This window comes from Ambystoma mexicanum, chromosome 2q (genome assembly GCF_040938575.1).
Source record: "Ambystoma mexicanum isolate Mex_15411 chromosome 2q, UKY_AmexF1_1, whole genome shotgun sequence".
Taxonomy (NCBI): Eukaryota; Metazoa; Chordata; class Amphibia; order Caudata; family Ambystomatidae; genus Ambystoma; species Ambystoma mexicanum.
The window spans coordinates 1,478,154,478-1,478,177,707 of NC_090924.1; the positions used below are offsets into that span (position 1 = coordinate 1,478,154,478).

At 47.0% G+C, this 23,230-nt stretch overlaps 1 protein-coding gene across 1 annotated transcript in view; it reads left to right on the plus strand.

Moving 5' to 3' along the window:
* Positions 1 to 609: 609 nt before the first annotated feature.
* The window catches only part of LOC138570286 (zinc finger protein 268-like), a 38,710-nt gene continuing 16,089 nt past the window's right edge, over positions 610 to 23,230 (plus strand). Inside the window, exon 1 of the mRNA XM_069649057.1 lies at positions 610 to 773. The gene's annotated coding sequence lies outside the window, so the exon portion shown is untranslated. The remainder of the gene's footprint in view (positions 774 to 23,230) is intronic.

The following is a 23,230-nucleotide window of genomic DNA, read 5'->3' on the forward strand; positions in this document are numbered from 1 at the left end:
GTGCCAACTGGAGCTGGGAGGATATGGGGCAAGTGCCAACTAGAGCTGGGAGGATATGGGGCAAGTCCCGAAGTTACAGACTCATCGCAAATGCTGGTGTCACCACTTAAAACCCGTGTGATCCTGGGCAAATGTGTTCTGCACATTAAGCTTAAAAACACATGTGTAAATCAATCCTCTGTGTTTCACTTAAAGGGCTCCAACATATTCTCACTTTACAGCTCTTCAGTACAATTTAAACGATGGCACTTCTGTGATTTATAAAATAATCGCAAGAGTTACTGCGATTCTTTGGACAGTTCGCTTCCTAGAGCCTGGAGACCCCCCCGCCTCGGCGCTACCCCTCCTGCATGAAGCTGCACCCCTCGCCCTGCTGGGGTGCTGTTAGTCTCTAGTTACCAGTGATTCCTCCCTCCCCAAGAGTATCCTGCCCCCTCCCTGGGAGGACTGCCTCTGAGCCGGGTCCAGGGTGGGTGCAGCCCAGTGCCCGGGGCCTGCAGGTGCTGTAGGCCGCGGGGTATCAAAGTAGAAATACTGCAGAGGGGGTGTGTGGGGGTTGGGAGGGGCGAGCACTCCTTCACATCCTAATCACGGAAGCCGTGACTGAGGACGCCCCACTGAATAGTGCCTGGAAGTCTGTCCCGGGGTGTAGCGTCTCTGCACTGAGCGTGTCCGGAGCCTGCAGAGTCCCGGCATGCACCGCGGGATTCCCGAGTCCGGGGATGGAAGCCGCGCTCGTCTTCTTCTCTCTATTGTCTGCGGGGGTCCTGCTGGTGAGTGTTCTCGTGGTTCCTGATATCACTATTGGGGGGCTCCGAGGGTCTTGCTGAAGTCCCCAATCTCCACTAATGCACGTGTGCCTCTTTTACGCCTCGGATAGCCTCAGCTTTTACATGATAATGCCATTGAGTGGAATGTATTTTCAAGTGTCCAGGGTAGGAAATGGGCCGGAACACCCAGGAGCGCCGCTCCCGCAAACTCTGCCCCCAGACAACTCCAAATCAGCTCGGATTGGAGCCCAGTTCTCGCGCAGGAGACTGACTTCAGAAACAGCCACAGCCGCACCCACTGAGCTGCAGCTGTGCAAACCGGCATACATGCCCTGCAGTTTACACCCAGCTCCCTGTAAGAGTGAGTATGCTGACGAGTCCCACTTCCAGCTAAAAGGGGTTTCTTGCTGAATCACTATAAGGCAAGATATGTGCCATCATCCGTGCACACGCTGGGATATCCAGATTCCTGTGTGGTGTTCTGGCTGCCCAGGCTGATGTCCACCATTACCCTCTATTATATTGAGTGCACAGGGAATTATTGCCATATGTTACCGTGGGAGCACACTGAGTGATTTCCAAGATTGCTCTACGTTATCCCGGATGCACAGGCAGTAATTTCCAAGATTGCTCTGCGTTATCCTGGGTGCAAAGACATTTACGAGTTTGCTATGCATTCCTTGTGTGCACAGGCAGTGCTTTCCAACATTGCTATCCTGGATGCACTGGCTGTGATTTCCTAGATTACTCCCTGTTATCCCTGGGTGCACAGGCTGTGATTTCCTAGATTACTCCCTGTTATCCCTGGTGCACAGGCTGTGATTTCCTAGATTACTCCCTGTTATCCCTGGTGCACAGGCTGTGATTTCCTAGATTCCTTCCTGTTATCCCTGGTGCACAGGCTGTGATTTCCTAGATTCCTTCCTGTTATCCCTGGTGCACAGGCTGTGATTTCCTAGATTACTCCCTGTTATCTCTGGTGCACTGGCTGTGATTTCCTAGATTACTCCCTGTTATCCCTGGTGCACAGGCGGTGATTTCTTAGATTCCTCCCTGTTATCCCTGGTGCACAGGCTGTGATTTCCCAGATTCCTCCCTATTATCCATGGTGCACTGGCAGTGATTTCCCAGATTCCTCCATGTTATCCCTGGTGCACAGGCGGTGATTTCCCAGATTCCTCCCTGTTATCCCTGATGCACAGGCTGTGATTTCCCAGATTCCTCCCTGTTATCCCTGGGTGCACAGGCAGTGATTTCCTAGATTCCCCCCTGTTATCCCTGGTGCACAGGCTGTGATTTCCTAGATTCCTCCCTGTTATCCCTGGTGCACAGGCTGTGATTTCCCAGATTCCTCCCTGTTATCCCTGAGTGCACAGGCTGTGATTTCCTAGATTCCTCCCTGTTATCCCTGGTGCACTGGCTGTGATTTCCTAGATTACTCCCTGTTATCCCTGGTGCACAGGCTGTGAGATCCTAGATTCCCCCCTGTTATCCCTGGTGCACAGGCTGTGATTTCCCAGATTCCTCCCTGTTGTCCCTGGGTGCACAGGCTGTGATTTCCTAGATTACTCCCTGTTGTCCCTGGTGCACAGGCTGTGATTTCCTAGATTACTCCCTGTTGTCCCTGGTGCACAGGTTGTGATTTCCTAGATTACTCCCTGTTGTCCCTGGTGCACAGGCTGTGATTTCCTAGATTCCTCCCTGTTATCCCTGGTGCACCGGCTGTGATTTCCTAGATTCCTCCCTGTTATCCCTGGTGCACAGGCTGTGATTTCCTAGATTCCTTCCTGTTATCCCTGGTGCACAGGCTGTGATTTCCTAGATTCCTCCCTGTTATCCCTGGTGCACAGGCTGTGAATTCCTAGATTCCTCCCTGTTATCCCTGGGTGCACAGGCTGTGATTTCCTAGATTACTCCCTGTTATCCCTGGTGCACAGGCTGTGATTTCCTAGATTCCTTCCTTTTATCCCTGGTGCACAGGCTGTGATTTCCTAGATTACTCCCTGTTATCCCTGGTGCACTGGCTGTGATTTCCTAGATTCCTTCCTGTTATCCCTGGGTGCACAGGCTGTGATTTCCTAGATTCCTCCCTGTTATCCCTGGTGCACAGGCTGTGAATTCATAGATTCCTCCCTGTTATCCCTGGGTGCACAGGCTGTGATTTCCTAGATTCCTTCCTGTTATCCCTGGTGCACAGGCTGTGATTTCCTAGATTGCTCCCTGTTATCCCTGGTGCACAGGCTGTGATTTCCTAGATTACTCCCTGTTATCCCTGGTGCACTGGCTGTGATTTCCTAGATTCCTTCCTGTTATCCCTGGGTGCACAGGCTGTGATTTCCTAGATTCCTCCCTGTTATCCCTGGGTGCACAGGCTGTGATTTCCTAGATTCCTCCCTGTTATCCCTGATGCACAGGCTGTGATTTCCTAGATTCCTTCCTGTTATCCCTGGTGCACAGGCTGTGATTTCCCAGATTGCTCCCTGTTATCCCTGGTGCACAGGCTGTGATTTCCTAGATTCCTTCCTGTTATCCCTGGGTGCACAGGCTGTGATTTACTAGATTCCTCCCTGTTATCCCTGGTGCACAGGCTGTGAATTCCTAGATTCCTTCCTGTTATCCCTGGGTGCACAGGCTGTGATTTCCTAGATTCCTCCCTGTTATCCCTGGTGCACAGGCTGTGAATTCCTAGATTCCTCCCTGTTATCCCTGGGTGCACAGGCTGTGATTTCCTAGATTACTCCCTGTTATCCCTGGTGCACATGCTGTGATTTCCTAGATTCCTTCCTGTTATCCCTGGTGCACAGGCTGTGATTTCCTAGATTACTCCCTGTTATCCCTGGTGCACTGGCTGTGATTTCCTAGATTACTCCCTCTTATCCCTGGTGCACAGGCTGTGATTTCCTAGATTCCTCCCTGTTATCCCTGGTGCACAGGCTGTGATTTCCTAGATTCCTCCCTGTTATCCCTGGTGCACAGGCTGTGATTTCCCAGATTACTCCCTGTTATCCCTGGTGCACAGGCTGTGATTTCCTAGATTACTCCCTGTTATCCCTGGTGCACAGGCTGTGATTTCCTAGATTCCTTCCTGTTATCCCTGGTGCACAGGCTGTGATTTCCTAGATTACTCCCTGTTATCCCTGGTGCACTGGCTGTGATTTCCTAGATTACTCCCTGTTATCCCTGGTGCACAGGCTGTGATTTCTTAGATTCCTCCCTGTTATCCCTGGTGCACAGGCTGTGATTTCCCAGATTCCTCCCTGTTATCCCTGGTGCACTGGCTGTGATTTCCCAGATTCCTCCCTGTTATCCCTGGTGCACAGGCTGTGATTTCCCAGATTCCTCCCTGTTATCCCTGGGTGCACAGGCTGTGATTTCCTAGATTCCTCCCTGTAATCCCTGGTGCACAGGCTGTGATTTCCCAGATTCCTCCCTGTTATCCCTGGGTGCACAGGCAGTGATTTCCCAGATTCCTCTCTGTTATCCCTGGTGCACAGACTGCGATTTCCTAGATTCCTCCCTGTTATCCCTGGTGCACAGGCTGTGTTTTCCCAGATTCCTCCCTGTTATCCCTGGGTGCACAGGCTGTGATTTCCCAGATTCCTCCCTGTTATCCCTGGGTGCACAGGCTGTGATTTCATAGATTACTCCCTGCCATCCCTGGTGCACAGGCTGTGATTTCCTAGATTACTCCCTGTTATCCCTGGTGCACAGGCTGTGATTTCCTAGATTCCTCCCTGTTATCCCTGGTGCACCGGCTGTGATTTCCTAGATTCCTCCCTGTTATCCCTGGTGCACTGGCTGTGGTTTCCTAGATTACTCCCTGTTATTCCTGGTGCACAGGCTGTGATTTCCTAGATTCCTCCCTGTTATCCCTGGTGCACAGGCTGTGATTTCCTTGATTCCTTCCTGTTATCCCTGGTGCACAGGCTGTGATTTCCTAGATTCCTCCCTGTTATCCCTGTTGCACTGGCTGTGATTTCCTAGATTACTCCCTGTTATCCCTGGTGCACAGACTGTGATTTCCTAGATTCCTCCCTGTTATCCCTGGGGCACAGGCTGTGATTTCCCAGATTCCTCCCTGTTATCCCTGGTGCACAGGCTGTGATTTCCCAGATTCCTCTCTGTTATCACTGGAGCACAGGTTTTGATTTTAAAGATTGCCCTCTGTTATCCTGAATGCACAGGCTGATAATCACCAAGAATGCTCTCCTTCATCCATGTGTTTTCATGATTTGATCGTTTTATCTTGAGGGCACGGCTGTCATTTCCAAGATTTTTCTCTTTTCAACTGGGTGCACAGGCAGCGATTTTGAGGATTGCTCTGTTACCCTTCGCACACAGACGGTAGTCTCGAGGATTGCTCTGTGTTATGCTTGGTGCACAGGCTGTGGTTTCCAAGATTGCTCTGTTATCCTGCGCACACAGACGGTAGTCTCGAGGATTGCTCTGTGTTATGCTTGGTGCACAGGCTGTGGTTTCCAAGATTGCTCTCTTATCCTGCGCACACAGACGGTAGTCTCGAAGATTGCTCTGTGTTATGCTTGGTGCACAGGCTGTGGTTTCCAAGATTGCTCTGTTATCCTGCGCACACAGACGGTAGTCTCGAAGATTGCTCTGTGTTATGCTTGGTGCACAGGCTGTGGTTTCCAAGATTGCTCTTTCCTGTGCACACAGATGGTAGTCTCGAAGATTGCTCTGTGTTATGCCTGGTGCACAGGCTGTGGTTTCCAAGATTGCTCTTTCCTGTGCACACATGCAGTGATTTCTATCCCAATGCACATGGAGTCATGTCCAAGATTATCTGCATACTCCTGGGTGTACAGCCACCGAGTGCTGTGTTATGCTGTGGGAAGGTAAGACATATGGTGTTGCCCGCATGCTTCTCTGGTATTCTGGATGCAGATGTCTCAAAATTGTGTTTTTTTCCCCACACTTTGGACTTTGCTGGGTAATCTGGATAATGCATTGTAGCGTGACTCACTCAAGTGAGACCTCATTGGGTTCCCACCGGTGTCTCTTCAGGAATCAATGGGGTTCCCCTGCAACACCCAGGCCCATATCTGTGGGTTGTCCAGAAGTCCAAAACCATTTTACAGTTTGTCATTGCACCCACATGTTTGAGGTTTTGTTTCCATCAGGACACGTGTGAGGTATCGTTTCCATCGACAGGACACCTGTGGGAACGTAGCATATGTGTTGGCTGTATGTTTTCGGTGTTTTCCTAGTCACAAATGTCTCAATATTGTGTTTTTTTCCCTACATTTGGGACTTGGTTGGGCATTCTGGGTAATGAATTGTAGCGCGACCAACGCAAGTGAGACCTCTGTGGATACCCACAGGTGTCTTTTTTTCAGAAATGCATGGGGTTCCCTATTTTCCTTGGTGGCTGTGGTGACACCCCAGGCCGAAATCTGTTTGTTGTCCACAAGTCCAAAACCACTATATATTGTGTCTTCCCAGGGCATTTGGTGTACCAGTGGTTTAGCTTTTTCCGTTTGTGCCCAGGTCAGTGCATCCACACATGTGACTTCCAGTTTTCATTGGGACTCCTGTGGGAAGGTAGGACGTGTTGTTGGTCGTGTGTTTTAGTGGTTTCCTGGTCACAAATGTCTCAAAATTGTGTATTTTTCTGCAACATGTTGGAATTTGTTGGCCATTCTGTGTAATAAATTGTAGCGTGACTCATGCAAGTGAGACCTCTTTGGATTCCCACAGGTGTCTTCTTATCAGACATGCATGGAGTTACCTTTTTTCTATCGGCTGCGACACCCCAGGCCCAGATCTGTGCCTTGTCCACAAGGCCAAAACCACAATGCATTTTGTCTTCCCAAGGCCTTTGATATACCAGTGGTTTACAGGGATCGAAATGGCGGGGAGCCGGGAGCTATTTAGCTCCTGCTTCTAGCATAGTAGAGCCTGGTTAGCTTGAAACCAACAGCTACCAGGAGCTATTTTTGCTTCCTAGGCCATCTGCGGCCTTGTATACATGGAAATGTGACATTAACCTTGAGTATTTGAGAATGTTAATAAAGACGAATTCAAACACATCTAATATACATCTAAACACTATGGTTCATATAAAATGTACACAGTGAAAGAGTATCTCTGGCAGCCCCTGGTTTCCTTGAGATTGCTCCTGCCTACAGACGGGTGCCCGACCCCCAGGAGCTGGCAATAGATCCTGCCTACAGGCGGGTGCCCGACACCCAGGAGTGGTTTTAGCTCCTGCCTAAAGACGCGTGCCCGACAACCAGGAGCTGGTTTTAGCTCTTGCTCTTCGAACCTCAATTTCAAACCCTTTGTTTAGTCTTTTCCCTCTACGCCCAAGTCAGCGCACCCACACATGTGAGGTACCGTTTTCATCGGGACACATCTGGGAACTTTGGAAGGTAGGACCTGTGTTGTTGCCCACATTTTTCTGTGGTTTACTGGTAGCAAATGTCTCAAATGTGTGTTTTATCCACTGCATTTTGGGTAATAAATTGTAGTGCGACTCTCACATGTGAAACCTCTTTCGATTCCCACGGGTGTCTTCTTTTCGGCAATGCATGCGGTTCCCATGTTTTCCTTGGTGTTTGCGATACCGCAGCCCAAATCTGTGCGTTGTCTACAAGGCCAAATCTAATCTTCCCCATGGCGTTTGGTGTACCAGTAGTTTAACCTTTTTCCTTTGTGCCCAGGTCAGTGCACCCAAAAAGTTGAGGTACCATTTTTATCGGGACACCTGTGGGAATGTGTAAAGGTAGGACAATTGTTGTTTTCTCTTGGTTGTGATAACGTTTTCATACATGGCCTCCTGCAGTTATGTTACACCACCCTTACATTTCCCAAATGTGCCCCACATTTTGTCACTGCTTTATGCACGGGACACTTTTGTGACCTGTGCAAGTCACCGATCCTTCAAAAGGCCAGCCTGTGCTCTTTCAAAAATGTTTGCATGGCCTTCTTCACCACTTTGTTTTTTGTTATCTTCAAATGCTAAGTACGTCAGTTTAGGCCGTCAGCATAAAAATACAGTGTAACATTCCTTGGTTTTTGGCTGGTGGTATTGCTTGTTTTGTGAAACATTACGAACACAGGTGTGATTTCCTCACTAGAAGAGTTGGGGAATGTAGCAGGGCATTGATTTTATGAATATTCATGGACGCCATCACCTAACATGTGCAAATATGCCCAGCGCATATTTTTTTTTCTGTCACTTGGAATTATGGGTTCATAGTTGTTGCTTGACCTGCGCAAATGACCCCTTCCTGAACTTGGAATTGTATCTACTTTTCAGAAATGTATGCCTTTCTGTGTTCCCATTGAGCTCTCCTTCCCTCCTCTTCCATTCCATGCAAGCATGTCCTATTAAAAAAAAAAGGGAAAACTCTCCTACCTCCCGCAAAACTGAAGGTACATTCATGACAAATAATGTTTTTTTTCTTTGCACTCAACCTGTTCTTGAAAGCTTTGAAAATGGCTAATTCAGAACTGCCATTCTTTTATATGTAACACTTAAAAGAAATTTGAACTTCATTTTATTGTCAATTTCTGAAAAAGCACAACATTTTGTCACTTTCTTGTTATTTTCTCACACCCCATACAGCAAACCGTGAATTCTTGGTGGCTGTATCGTCCCCTTCATGTGTGAAGAAAAGGGTGCACATTTGGCCAGGATGTCACTTGTACAAAAGAAGTTACAGTGGATTGAATGCCAACATACCTAAATGTACCAAAAATGGCTCGGCACTGGGACGGAAAACCCTCAGGATTTAAGGCTTGAAAGCATGATAGGTGATAAAATAAGCTTCAAAATGACACGTTTGAATTGTGTGGAAGTTTGATTTACGGAACGCTGTGCACTAGCTCCTGATTCTCAAGTGGTAGATTCTGGGCACCCGTTAATACTGGATACTGTAAGAAACTCATTGTGGCAACAGTAAAGACAGACACAAGTGATCACAGTTCAGGGGTGTTTATTAAACTGTAAATGCAGGGTGGAAAAACGGCTAACCAAAATCTAAGAGGGGAGCAAGCGTCGACCATCAAATGAAAAATAAGGCAGTCCTTGTGGCGTCTTTTCAAAGTAAGAGGACAAATCCTTAAAAATAACTACAGAAAGAGTGTGGGATAGGGTTTCAATAAATAAAGACGTTTTCACAAATAATAAATCAGGATGTGATTGCCAGGCACCTTCCTTCCCCACATTTTGAGCACGGGACAAGGTCGATCTCCTGAGCACAGCACACACTCGAGCTTTCCCAGCACGAGCCGACAGTTCCGTGCCAGCGATCAGGTTCTTCGATGGTTAAGTCTCTTTTCAATAAAAAGTATTTTCCCTTTGAGGGCCTGATGTATTCAACAACAACCAAACAAACAAAGAGTTCCCTTCCAAATGGACTTTGGGTGATGACTTTTCACCCCTGGATCTCACCCGGTCGGGCTCAGACCCAAATGACAAGGGGGACAATTCACTTCCCCTGGTCTTACAATACTTCTTGCACTCACAAATCTTAATGTTTTTTTAAACAGTTCTTCAGGCTTTGCCCCTTTTTGCCAGCTCCCCTCTGCCAGGTTCACATTTGCCAACTTTTACTAGACACCTCTTGATCGGGTTCACTCCTTTCAGTATACTCTATGGGACTTTAAACTTCGTCCCTGCTCGTTAGCATCCCTTTGCAGGGTTCACTCTTGCAAACCTTTGCAACACACTCATCATATGCTACTTTCACCAAGCAGTATTCATCTCCCTTTCTTTCCCAATCACTTGTCGGTCGGTCAAAGACTTTCGACAGCACAGAGGATTTTAGAAGACCCATGTATGACCATTTTGAACTCTTCCCAAGGCCGCCTGGTTACGGTAGTTTCTACCATCGGGTAGTCACCCAGAGTTTTCTGCGTGAGCACCCTCATGGAGTCAGACTCCTCTGTTGATGGTTTTCCCTTTCTATCAGTAGATTCTTTAAACCTTTCAAAGTTCAAATTAGCTGTGGGCTATTTTTTGTTCAATACAGTGCAGTTTCTTATCAACTCTCCCTGCATCGACTGTGATGAACTGCTTGGCTTTCTTTCTCTTTGGAGTCAAGGTTGGTACCACAGAGACAAGCGTCTCTCCCCGGCTTGGTAATCAGCAGAGGAGGGTCTTGTGGGGTCTTGTGTACCATAGAGACCCGCTGCAACACACGCTGGATATTGTTTGCTGTCTTATAATTCCTTCTATAGAGGATTCACGGGGCTTGGTCGGAAAGGACAAGGTTGCTTCTCTCCTTGTTACGCTCTTGGTATGCGCCGTCGTTCTCCTCCTCCTGAACTGCCGTGCTGAGTAAGCTTTCACATCGTATGATCTGCCTTGCTCGTCCTGTGCTCTTATGCTTCATCTTTTATCCCTGTGGGGAAGGAAAAGGCCGTCAGGTGTGTGTGATTCTGGCCAATTGCCTGACTTTGCCCGATCCTTGTAGTGGGACATGTCAGGTAAACGGCTCTGGTGTTAGTCTGTTGTCTTTTTTGTTATTCAAAAGTGTTTGTGTCAGAAAAGGGGGAAGGGGTGTTTTGGAATATCCTTCGCGGCAGGATGGGGAAAAGGTGTTGAAAGAAAAGGGATACAGCGTCTCACCCGTTGGTGTTCCACTCCCCAAGGACCCTCCATCCAGGTGATCCACGCTTACTCGTCCACCCCCAGGATCTAGATCCAATAGCGATGGCCGTGTCATGGCCATCTGAGCGACAGATCCCCGGGGACTAGCCAGGGAAACACTGTTCGGTTTCTCACAATACCCAGAGGTTGGTTTTAGCTACTGCTTATCCAATTTCAATGTTGGTCCCTGTAAATAAGTTCATTCCTGATTTACTTGGCTTCTGCTGTCTTATTTCTTAAAATACCCCCCTTCCCCAATTGTGTCTTCAGTTTTCTCAATCTCTCCGGCCCGGCCTGCTGATTGATATACATCAAAGTGGGGTAATTTCAGTAATTCGCTCCTCCTGGAGACCATTATTTGGGACCCCAATGCACTTTGTCTCAACAGTTCAAACATTTCCTGTACACGTAGGAGTGGCTTGACAACCACAATGAGTCTCTTGTTCACCCTGGTTGGGTCTGTCACTGTCTTCGGGTAGCCCGGATTGAGCTACCTGATCCTTCAGGATGTTGCTTTCTAGGTTTGCTTTCACCCTCTCATTGGCTATTGTCAGTGACAGTGCCACATGGGCTTGCTGGCCTCTCAGGCTTTCGGATTCTTGGGTTGTGTTCACCCCATTGTGGGGTACTCCGTGTCAGCCCCGGTGGTCTTTCTGGCCTCTCAGGCCTTTAGATTATTATTATTGTTTTCATTTTTTTTAAAAGGCCCCCTCTGCTGCAGGCAACTAGAAGGAGCTGGAAATGTGGCTGGAGTATATGCAGAAGGAAGCAGCCACTCTGTTTGTAATCCAGGCAGAAGTGGGAGAACGGAAGGGACGCTGGGCATTTGATAAAGCAGATTTCACCTGCTTGTCATGTGAGGGTCCTGTTCCCACAAACTCTGATGTGCAGAGTTGACGCAGCAGAAGGCTTTCAGGAAGACTGCCTTTTCAGATAGTCTAATTGCAGAGATTGTGCAGTAGGAAGTTTGTCGGAGACTGTGGCAAGAAGTAACTGTGGATCCAAGATTCTCAGGAGCCAGATGGGCTCCTTTAATTACGTGGCCGGACCAGAGATGCCTTCAGCGAGGAAGGCTGTGGATCCCAAGTGAAGCCGGAAGTCGCAGAAGTTGTACCGCCCATGGAGAAAGGAACCCAAAAGCCTGTGAGTTTTACTGGGTGTTCTAATACCTTGCGCAAACACTGCCGACAACAGTATCCAGCTAAATATTCACTTGCATATAAGGTGAAGTGAAGGGAAGTGGATTATTGAGCCTTTACCAATGGAACACTTGAAATGTAGCGCTCGCATGTGATCAGGAATTCTCTCTCTTCCACTTGTGTAAAAGAGAAAACGTGTTAAAGCACAGTTGTTCAACTTAAACTTGTAAAAGCACACAAAGGAGTGGTCACATGTGCCTAATAAAGATGCTATGAGATAAAGTATCCTCAGAGTTTTTATTAAAGCCGTCAGCAATACTAAAAAGAGAAGTCAAGTGTCTAAAACACTGCCATTATAAGTTGCAGATACCAAGCATTGCCCAGGCCAAGAGCAAACAAGATATTTCCCCAATTAAGACTGAAACCAGCTTTTCCCAAAGCTAACGAATGGTCTAAATATTACTGTGAGCCAAATATAACATCCCCATTGCGTATGACAAGAGTGTGCAAGCATTACCTGAAGTCAAGAGAGTGGCAACAGAGCTTTTGGATAATTATTCTGGCTACCAGTAGGCAGAAGGGAAGTTTGCTATTTATAATTGTTCATTGACGTCGATACAACTTATATTGCCAAGGCCGATAGGAAGACGAGAGAAGTGTGTCCTAAAGGCAATCCTAGGTTGTTGAAGACAGATGAGAGAGGCAGAGAGGCTGCCCCCTGGAAAAGGGATATTCAGAGGAAGAGTGCCTTACAGACGTGGTGGAAGTACCAGAAAGTAAATCTTATGATAATCAAAACTGTTTAGAGTCACAGAGTAGTGAAGCTGTGGTGGTGTCAGAGTACTGAAGCTGTGGTGGTGTCAGAGTACTGAAGCTGTGGTGGTGTCAGAGTACTGAAGCTGTGGTGGTGTCAGAGTAGTGAAGCTGTGGTGGTGTCAGAGTAGTGAAGCTGTGGTGGTGTCAGAGTACTGAAGCTGTGGTGGTGTCAGAGTACTGAAGCTGTGGTGGTGTCAGAGTACTGAAGCTGTGGTGGTGTCAGAGTAGTGAAGCTGTGGTGGTGTCAGAGTAGTGAAGCTGTGGTGGTGTCAGAGTACTGAATCTGTGGTGGTGTCAGAGTACTGAAGCTGTGGTGGTGTCAGAGTACTGAAGCTGTGGTGGTGTCAGAGTACTGAAGCTGTGGTGGTGTCAGAGTACTGAAGCTGTGGTGGTGTCAGAGTAGTGAAGCTGTGGTGGTGTCAGAGTAGTGAAGCTGTGGTGGTGTCAGAGTACTGAAGCTGTGGTGGTGTATTTGGTTGTCAGTAGATCGGAAACTGCAATAACACAAGTGAAGTGGATTACTATGAGGCAGAGGAGTAGACCCTCATGGTGAACTCTTGCTGAACCTGCTCAGAGTTGAAAGTGGCTGAAGTGGAAGTGGGCCTGCTGTGAAGTTATCCTGACAAAGATACCTAACATGACTTAAAATCCTGCAAAGAGAGACCTACTAATTGTTAACAAGGAAATGTGGTACACTTAACATTTGCAGAAATTGTATTTACTTTAACCTAACAAATAACCTTGGTATTTCCTCTTGGTCAACTGGAAGTTTTGGCAAAGCAGTGTGGCTGGGAATGACATTGATGCTATTTTGATGCAGTGGCAAGTCTGTATTTTAGTAAGAAGAGAGGTTTTTCTGTTGTTTGGACTTTGGTTAACATGACCTTACTTTAACATTGCAGGAGCCAAGAACTGAACTGAGAATGTATTACAGACACAGATTTCCTGGTTTTCTTTTTGTTGAACATTGGAGTTGAATTACCTTGAAACCTGGGAAAGGGGAGTTCACCAGGTGACCAAGAGAGACTGTGAATATCATTGTCGATGTCACTATGAACTGCCATACATGTCTTTATATATTTGATGATTAAGTGTGAGGGCAGATATCCTTTGTTAGAGTGTTTTCCTTTAGTTTTGATAGGCAGAGAAAGACTTGTTAGAGTAGGGATAGTGAGGCGTTTGATAACATTTATGAATTAATAAAATAGCTTATTTTGGAAACTCATCCAAAAGTTGTCTGCCTCACATTTCTGACCCCTGACAATGTTCCCTCTCTTGAGAGAGGAGATTGTATTTGCTCTGTGCTATAGATAGGTGTAAAGACTGGTAGGGAGTGTCTGTACTTCCGCTCTCTATATGGTAGAGGAGAGGCACAGCGGAACCCAGCCAAGATTCTCTATAAGGTAGCAATGGACGAGAAATCAAGGCCTAGCTTCTCAGGAGGTGATGCAGGCTGGTTTTTAAGTACAGTGTAGTCCCCGAACCCTCACAAAGGAATGTCCACACACTGTATTACTGAAAACACAGTCTTTATATAATTAATATTCAAAGGTATGTACACGATCACAATAACTCACTTTGTACTCGGAAGTCAATAATGATAAATATATACAATTCTAAAGTGGTACCACTAATGTTATCGAATCTCATTAAAGTGCATCAACTGTACGGTGGTTAAAGTGTCACACAGATTAATAACGAGGAAACCAGCAATAGAGATAGGCAAGAACGTAAGATGGTTGAAACAATAGGCAGAATGCTGACCCCTACCGCTAGGCACAGATCTGTGTGGAGATCCCCCCACCTGGGCAAACTGTAAATAAAAGATATATAGCACAAGCCAAGTCCATATGGTCAATAGTCTCACTTCTTACTATTAAGGTTTTACGCCCCGCCCCAATGTACCTGGTGGAGTAGAGTTCTCCGACGATGCACCGACCGATCCTTCTTGAGTGCCTCCCTTTCAGGCGGGAGCCACGGATCGTCGAGAGGTGTCGGGGAACTTGGCATTCGGTGTCAGGGAATCGACGGCCCTTCTTGAGTGCCATCCCTTTAAGGCGGGAGTCACGGGTCGTCGAACGTCCGACGGTGAACAGGGTGAACTACGGCAGGGAAGTGGCAGCTTCGTTCCTAGCGGTGCTCGTCGACAACAGAGCGTTGGTGTCCTGCAAGGAAGAGGCGTGCGGGGCACCTCAGTGATGATAGTTCTGGACCGCAAAGAGATGATGAAGAACTGTGGCCCAGCAAGGGCGTCGAGTCGTCGGCGTCTCTGCGGTCTTTAGGTGGCGGAAAACCATCCGGTGGATGCTCCTCGGCGCATCAACGGTCGGGCCTTCTCCAGCGGGAGACAAGCGGATGACGATGCAGGTGAGAGCGTCCGATGATCAATGAAAGTTTCTTAGGCAAACGAGAGCACGGCGGCTCCGGTCGGCGACGGCGGTCATCAGCGGTGGCGGACAACAGTCCGAGTGCTTCTCCTTGGAGTTCCGCAGCAGTCCCCGTATCGGGTCGGCAGCCTGTCGTAGGTCTGTCTACCAGGAAGCTTTGGCAAAGATCAGCTGTGCACAATGGTCCCTCGTAGCTCGGGAAGAGGGCGCCTTACCAGCTCCTCTCTGGGTCAGTCCTTGGAGGCAAAGCAGCTTTCAGATTGTGAAGGAGAGCAACAGCAATTCTTCTCGTCCAGCAGGGCTTCAAGGTCAAGCGTCAGTTAATCCAGTTACTCGTCGTAGTTGACTTCAGCTTCTGAACACGATTCCTAGCAGTGAGAGGTCCCCAGATATACTGTTGATCTCCCATTCATTCCGCTGGGTCACACTCAAGCAACCAATCACGATTACGGGCATTCATGCAGGCAGGCAGCCAATCGGGCACACGAGGTATTCAGGCCATTCACTTCTCTCCAGACACTCACAACAAGTTATGTGTATTGGGACAAGTACCAAGCCATTCAACACTCCAAGCTGCATTCATACCAGTTTCGGGCAGGGTTGTCTCAGTCATTGTGTCAACCACCAGATACTAGACACCCACAACACAGAATGCATATTCGTCACACACTCTATTCATCCAGGTCCCACCCACAGAAGGTACCCACAACATACATCACCGGGAAGGCTCCAGCTAGTCTGGCCGGGCCTTCACAACAACACCATATATGGCATTTCCACCCAACAGCCAGTCAGGGGGAAGGGACAGAGTCAGGGCTTCCCAGGATTTTGGGAAAACAAGGTAATGGGTAATAGAAAGCAAGAGGACACCGGGGCCATCTTTTTTTCCATCAGGAATCAACTGATCCCAATGGCAGGGCCGGGTTATCCCAAAATGGATGATACTCCGCGCACCTGTCAACTTCAGCATGGAAATGCCACCAGCCCATACCCTGCTCTGTGGGCAGCTGCTGTTGGAAAGAGGCACTTTTTGCCCTCATTGAGAAGCTGTTGTTGGAAAGGGACACCTTTGCCCTCATTGAGAAGCTGTTGTTGGAAAGGGACACTTTTGCCATCCTTGAGAAGCTGTTTTTGGAAAGAGACACATTATCCATCCTTGGAAGCTCTTGTTGGAAAGAGACACTTTTGCCATCCTTGAGAAGCTGTTGTTGGAAAGAGACACTTTAGCCATACTTGAGAAGCTGTTGTTGGACAGAGACACTTTATCCATACTTGAGAAGCTGTTGTTGGAAAGAGACACGTTTGCCGTCCTTGAAAAGCTGCTGTTGGAAAGAGACACTTTTGCCATCCTTGAGAAGCTCTTGTTGCAAAGAGACACTTTAGCCATACTTGAGAAGCTGTTGTTGGAAAGAGACATGTTTGCCATCCTTGAGAAGCTGCTTTTGGAAAGAGACACTTTTGCCATCATTGAGAAGCTGCTGTTGGAAAGAGACACTTGTGCCATCTTTCAGAAGCTATTGTCGGAAAGAGACACTTTAGCCATCCTTCAGAAGCTATTGTTGGAAAGAGACACTTTAGCCAACCTTGAGAAGGTGCTGTTGGAAAGAGACACCTTTTGCCATCCTTGAGAGGCTGTTGTTGGAAAGAGACATGTTTGCCATCATTGAGAAGCTGTTGTTGTAAAGAGACACTTTTGCCCTCCTTGAGAAGCTGCTGTTGGAAAGAGACACTTTAGCCATCCTTGAGAAGCTGTTGTTGGAATGAGACACTTTTGCCATCCTTGAGAAGTTTCTGTTGGAAAGAGACACTTTTGTCATCCTTGAGAAGCTGCTATTGGAAAGAGACACATTATCCATCCATGAGAAGCTACTTTTGGAAAGAGACATCTTTGCCTTCATTGAGAAGCTGTTGTTGGAAAGAGACAAATTTGCCATCCTTGAGAAGCTGTTGTTGGAAAGAGATACTTTAGCCATACTTGATGAGCTGTTGTTGGAAAGAGACACTTATGCCATCCTTGAGAAGCTGTTGTTGGAAAGAGACACTTTAGCCATACTTGAGAAGCTGTTGTTCGAAAGAGACACGTTTGCCATCCTTGAGAAGCTGTTGTTGGAAAGAGACACTTTAGCCATACTTGATGAGCTGTTGTTGGAAAGAGACACTTTTGCCATCCTTGAGAAGCTGTTGTTAGAAAGAGACACTTTAGCCATACTTGAGAAGCTGTTGTTGGACAGAGACACCTTAGCCATACTTGAGAAGCTGTTGTTGGAAGAGACACTTTAGCGAGCCCTGAGAAGCTTCTGCTGGAAAGAGACACTTTAGCCATCCTTGAGAAGCTGCTGTTGGAAAGAGACACTTTTGCCAACTTTGAGAAGCTGCTGTTGGAAAGAGACACTTTTTGCCTTCCTTGAGAGGCTGATGTTGGAAAGAGACACATTATCCATCCTTGAGAAGCTCGTGTTGGAAAGAGACACTTTTGCCATCCTTGAGAAGCTGTTGTTGGAAAGATACACTTTAGCCATACTTGAGACGCTGTTGTTGGACAGAGACACTTTATCCATACTCGAGAAGCTGTTGTTGGAAAGAGGCACGTTTGCTGTCCTTGAAAATCTGCTGTTGGAAAGAGACACTTTTGACAACCTTGAGAAGGTGCTGTTGGAAAGAGACACTTTTTGCCATCCTTGAGAGGCTGTTGTTGGAAAGAGACATGTTTCCCATCATTGAGAAGCTGTTGTTGTAAAGAGACACTTTTGCCCTCCTTGAGAAGCTGCTGTTGGAAAGAGACACTTTTGTCATCCTTGAGAAGTTTCTGTTGGAAAGAGACACTTTTGTCATCCTTGAGAAGCTGCTATTGGAAAGAGACACATTATCCATCCTGGAGAAACTGCTGTTGAAAACAGACACTTTTGCCATCCTTAAGAAGCTGTTGTTGGAATGAGACACTTTTGCCATCCTTGAGAAGTTTCTGTTGGAAAGAGACACTTTTGTCATCCTTGAGAAGCTGCTATTGGAAAGAGACACATTATCCATCCTTGAGAAGCTACTTTTGGAAAGAGACATCTTTGCCTTCATTGAGAAGCTGTTGTTGGAAAGAGACACTTTGCCATCCTTGAGAAGCTGTTGTTGGAAAGAGACACTTTGCCATCCTTGAGAAGCTGTTGTTGGAAAGAGACACTTTAGCCATACTTGATGAGCTGTTGTTGGAAAGACACGCGTTTGCCATCCTTGAGAAGCTGTTGTTGGACAGAGACACTTTAGCCATACTTGAGAAGCTGTTGTTGGAAAGAGACACGTTTGCCACCCTTGAGAAGCTGTTGTTGGAAAGAGACACCTTAGCCATACTTGAGAAGCTGTTGTTGGAAAGAGACACTTTAGCGAGCCCTGAGAAGCTGCTGTTGGAAAGAGACACTTTAGCCATCCTTGAGAGGCTGATGTTGGAAAGAGACACATTACCCATCCTTGAGAAGCTCGTGTTGGAAAGAGACACTTTTGCCATCCTTGAGAAGCTGTTGTTGGAAAGATACACTTTAGCCATACTCGAGAAGCTGTTGTTGGAAAGAGGCACGTTTGCTGTCCTTGAAAATCTGCTGTTGGAAAGAGACACTTTTGACAACCTTGAGAAGGTGCTGTTGGAAAGAGACACCTTTTGCCATCCTTGAGAGGCTGTTGTTGGAAAGAGACATGTTTCCCATCATTGAGAAGCTGTTGTTGTAAAGAGACACTTTTGCCCTCCTTGAGAAGCTGCTGTTGGAAAGAGACACTTTTGTCATCCTTGAGAAGTTTCTGTTGGAAAGAGACACTTTTGTCATCCTTGAGAAGCTGCTATTGGAAAGAGACACATTATCCATCCTGGAGAAACTGCTGTTGAAAACAGACACTTTTGCCATCCTTAAGAAGCTGTTGTTGGAATGAGACACTTTTGCCATCCTTGAGAAGTTTCTGTTGGAAAGAGACACTTTTGTCATCCTTGAGAAGCTGCTATTGGAAAGCGACACATTATCCGTCCTTGAGAAGCTACTTTTGGAAAGAGACATCTTTGCCTTCATTGAGAAGCTGTTGTTGGAAAGAGACACTTTGCCATCCTTGAGAAGCTGTTGTTGGAAAGAGACACTTTAGCCATACTTGATGAGCTGTTGTTGGAAAGACACACGTTTGCCATCCTTGAGAAGCTGTTGTTGGACAGAGACACTTTAGCCATACTTGAGAAGCTGTTGTTGGAAAGAGACACGTTTGCCACCCTTGAGAAGCTGTTGTTGGAAAGAAACACTTTAGCCATCCTTGAGAAGCTTTTGTTGGACAGAGACACCTTAGCCATACTTGAGAAGCTGTTGTTGGAAAGAGACACTTTAGCGAGCCCTGAGAAGCTGCTGTTGGAAAGAGACACTTTAGCCATCCTTGAGAAGCTGCTGTTGGAAAGAGACACTTTTTACCTTCCTTGAGAGGCTGCTGTTGGAAAGAGACATGTTTGCCCTGATTGAGAAGCTGTTGTTGGAAAGAGATCCATTAGGGCTTGATAGGAACTCGGGCATGCCACTCTGGCTAGTTCGTCCTTGATATCTTCATTTAGCCCTCTTCGAAATAAGGTAAAACAAGCTTCAGAGGACCATTCCGCTTCCTTAGCCAGCTGTTTGAAGCGTGTGACATATGAGAGCATATCCTGGGTACCCTGCTGGAAGTCGAGTAGATGTTCCTGGGCCCTGTAAAGCTGTTTGGGCGGTCGAACATGGGTCTTAAGGGCCTCTATGAAGCCATCGTAGTCATCCAGGAGAGCATCCCCAGAGTTAACCAATGGGGTGGCCCAGGTCAGGGCATTCCCGGAAAGATGCGAGATAATAAAGCCCACTGTAGCCCTGGGCGTGGAAAAATAATAAGGCTTAAATGTAAAGTGGACCAAACAGGAATCTAGGAATCCACAAAGGCTCTTTGCTGAACCGTCGAACTTGTCAACGAATTACACTCTCCCTTGTGGCGAAATCACGGGATAACACCAATTGTTTTAAGGCAGCGTTTTCAGCCTTTAAGTTTTGCACTTCGGTCGTCAGCTCTTTCATGCCACGCATAAGGTCCTGGACAGCTGCTTCCATGTCTGTATCGAGATCGGTCAGGTGGCGTCTCAATCTGTCACAGGTTTCCCCTTTTCCCACCTGTTTCCTTTGCTTTGCGGAATCCTTAGCCGGGTCTTCTTCCGTGCAGTTCGGGTCTTGTACAAGCCCGCTCGGCCGTCTTCAGATTCCAGGATTCGTTCAGCTACTTCGTCCGGGATCAAAGGAAACTCCAGGAAACTTGGAAGATGGCAACACACGGAGGCGGTCTGCGCGGAACGTGGAAAGAACAGGATCAAGGAAGTAGAAGGAATAAGAGTAGGAGGAAAGTCTGGGAATCAGAGAGCAACACAGTTCCAAGAGAACGAACTACGGCACACGTCAAGCCACAGCTATTGGTAGCATTGAGACGCGCAGAACCGCAGGGGAGTGGCTAATTTATAGAACGTGCTGCATAGGACGTAAAGGTTGATAGACCGAGTTCCGTGTATACGGCCATATTGGGTGTACTACAGCGAGTAACCCCCGGCTTGCCAGGGACCAGGAAGACCAGAAGGGGCGTGATCGATGGATCATGACAGCATGCTCGTTGGAATCCGGCATTTCCTAAATAACATCAAAGAGTTGCAATTCAGTGACCCTTGTAGGGACAGGAGGCTTAATTCTCTTCGAATTGACGCTACTGGTGTAGATGTTGGTATGTCGACAACTGTCCTCCAGTAGTACGCTTCATGTTTAGGCGATGTTTCACTTGGTATAGCATTGCCTCTGCTCCATAGATTATTGAGGGCACAACTTTCATTTTATAGAAGTCAATAACTGCTATTGATGAGAAACGGCCGAATTTCGGGTCAATTGCCTTTCATTGGGTTGCCAGTTTTCTGATTTTTGCTCATATGGCTTCTTGCATAGCGTATTCTCTTTTTGAACTGTCTAATGTTATGCCTAAGTACTTAAAGCTCTTTACTTCATCGATCTCAGATGATTGGAAGTGCCATTTTGTCTTGTCTGATTTCCTGGCTGCTTTTTCCAGAATCATTATTTTGTTTTTTTCTTTATTGACTTCCAGGTTGTTAATAGTTGTATATACCAGTAGGTTATCAATTTGGCGCTGTAACCCAATGGGCGTCTGGTTGATTAGAATTAGGTCGTCAGCATAGAGTAATCTGCTGATTTTTTTTGCCCTAATTTAGGAGGAAATGATCTGACAGAGTCTCTGATGTTTGGTAGTCTCCGAGGTAAGCCAAAAAAAGAGAAGGGGCCAACGGGCAGCCCTGTTTGACTCCCCTTTGAATCGCGATGGTAGCCGATAGGGACCCCTGACAATTCAGCCGAACTCTCACAATGATGTTTTTGTGGAGGGCTCTGATGGGGTCTAAGATTTCATTCGGACAGGCCCAACCTTCTAGTTTGTCCCAAAGGCGGGTCCTGTCGACCCTTTCGAAGGCTTGAATGAAGTCTATGAAAGCCATGTACAGCCTAGGTCCCCCTTCTATCACTTTACTTTTCAGGGCACTTATTAACAGGATGTTGGCTGTAGTTCCCATGTTTTTCTTGAGCCCTGACTGGAACTGGTCATTGCACGGCGCCTCTTTTGCCCAAGCTTGGAACCTTCTCAAGAGGAGAGAGCCATAGACCATTCCAATCGGGTCTAGCAGCGCGATTGGGCGGTAGTTGGAAGGATCGCTGCTGTCGCCTCTCTTGTATATAGGAACTATGGTGGCTGAAGTCCATGAAGCTGGTATGGATTTGGTCTCTGAGAATCTTGCGAAGACTTGGCTGATGAATTTTGTCCAGGCGTCAGGGTGGGCTTTTAGGTCTATGTTGGTGATGCCCTCAGGGACTGGAGCTCTTGAATTTTTCAATTTTTTTATTGAATTACAGATTTCCTCTTGATCGTCTAGTTTTTCCCAAGGTGTACGTTTTTTTACGGGTTTTGGAGATGTCTGACCGGATGGTAATTTGAAAAGTGCCTTGAAGTAACTTGTCCAGGTTGCTTCACCAATGCCGTTCCAAATGGCTTCACTCTTGTTTGATGTGGAGTTTAGCAGTGACCAAAATTCTTTCGGGTTTTTTTACAGATTTACTTAAGTACTGCTTCCGAGTCTTGTTGGTAGAGCTTTGCTCGGTGTGATTTCAGCCAGGTCTGGTAGATTGTTTTCGCCTCTTGTCTGTCTGTTTTGGCTTGCTCCTTGTCTAGCTTAGCTGCATTCCTTATTACTTTTCGAAAATTCTCGTCGCTTTTGAACTAACAGGATATCGTAAGTATGTTTCTTTTAGGCTAGTAGATGGTTGCTTGTTTGAGTTAGGTTTTTTGAATGCTGTTAAAAGAGGACCATAGTCAGTCGAGCTGTACTGCTTACTAGATTTGGTCTCACCGTACTTGCTGCTCAGCTCTCTGATGTCTTTGGCCGAGAGACGAAGTCTGTTCCCTTGAGGGTTTAATTTGAGCTGGTGGGCCAGTTTTTCCACTGGATTGTTAATACTTTTCCAAATGGTTGTTAGGAGGTTGTGATCACTAGCCTTGGTTTGGGCCACTTCAAAAGACGTGATCAATTCTAAGAACGGTCTCGAGACAAAGATGTGATCAATTGTAGATTGTGTCTTCCCGTTTGTCCAGGTTGGCAGGCGATCGTGATTAGGGAAGACTTTGTCTAGACTTTGCAGTTTTCTGGAGTACATTAGGTTTAACCAGAGAGAACCTCTGTAGTCCGATGGTGTGTGCTTTGTTTTGGGTTTGTGGAGCATACAGGTGGCAAAGATATGTGGCACTTGGTGAACTGCCAGGATCTCATCAATTACAGTCTCGATTTCCATCAGAAAAGTTGTAGTTTCGGTTTTGGCAGGGTTCCAGTACATATTCAAGATGGCTATCGGTCTTGCCTAGTTCACTTTTATGGGTCCATATTAAGAGGGCTGCTAGCAGGTTTTGATTTGCCGTCAGGACTTTGTCCATCTTAAACCCGTGGCCGATACGACTAGCCATAAGGAGGCCAGATGAGGGTGTTCCCATAGAGATCTTTTTCGCCGGGGCCAGGATAATTTCATACCCATCGAGGGTAAACATTTGACACATGATCTCCCAGAGTGCATACACAGGTGGCCTGTCATGTACCCACACACATGTCCTCTGCCGAATGAGGAAACATCTATAAGCACAGCACATGCATCAATATGCCCCACCATCATACATTCCTAAGCATTGCACTGAGGAAAAGCCTCACTACACGATACCGCAAAGTTCAGACATGGATGTGCCATGGCCCAAAGAATATTCTGGCCACGTTGAAGCACACACAGTGGTCTTGGACATGGCCCAAGATGGTCTTTGCCTCATGCAACCCTCCAAATATTTGTCAGCCAACAGCTTTGAGAACACCTTGGAGGAGGAATCTAACTCCCAGATGTGCCTTCAAAGGCATCAATCTGATTGACACCACTGGCGGATCATACTCTGGTGACC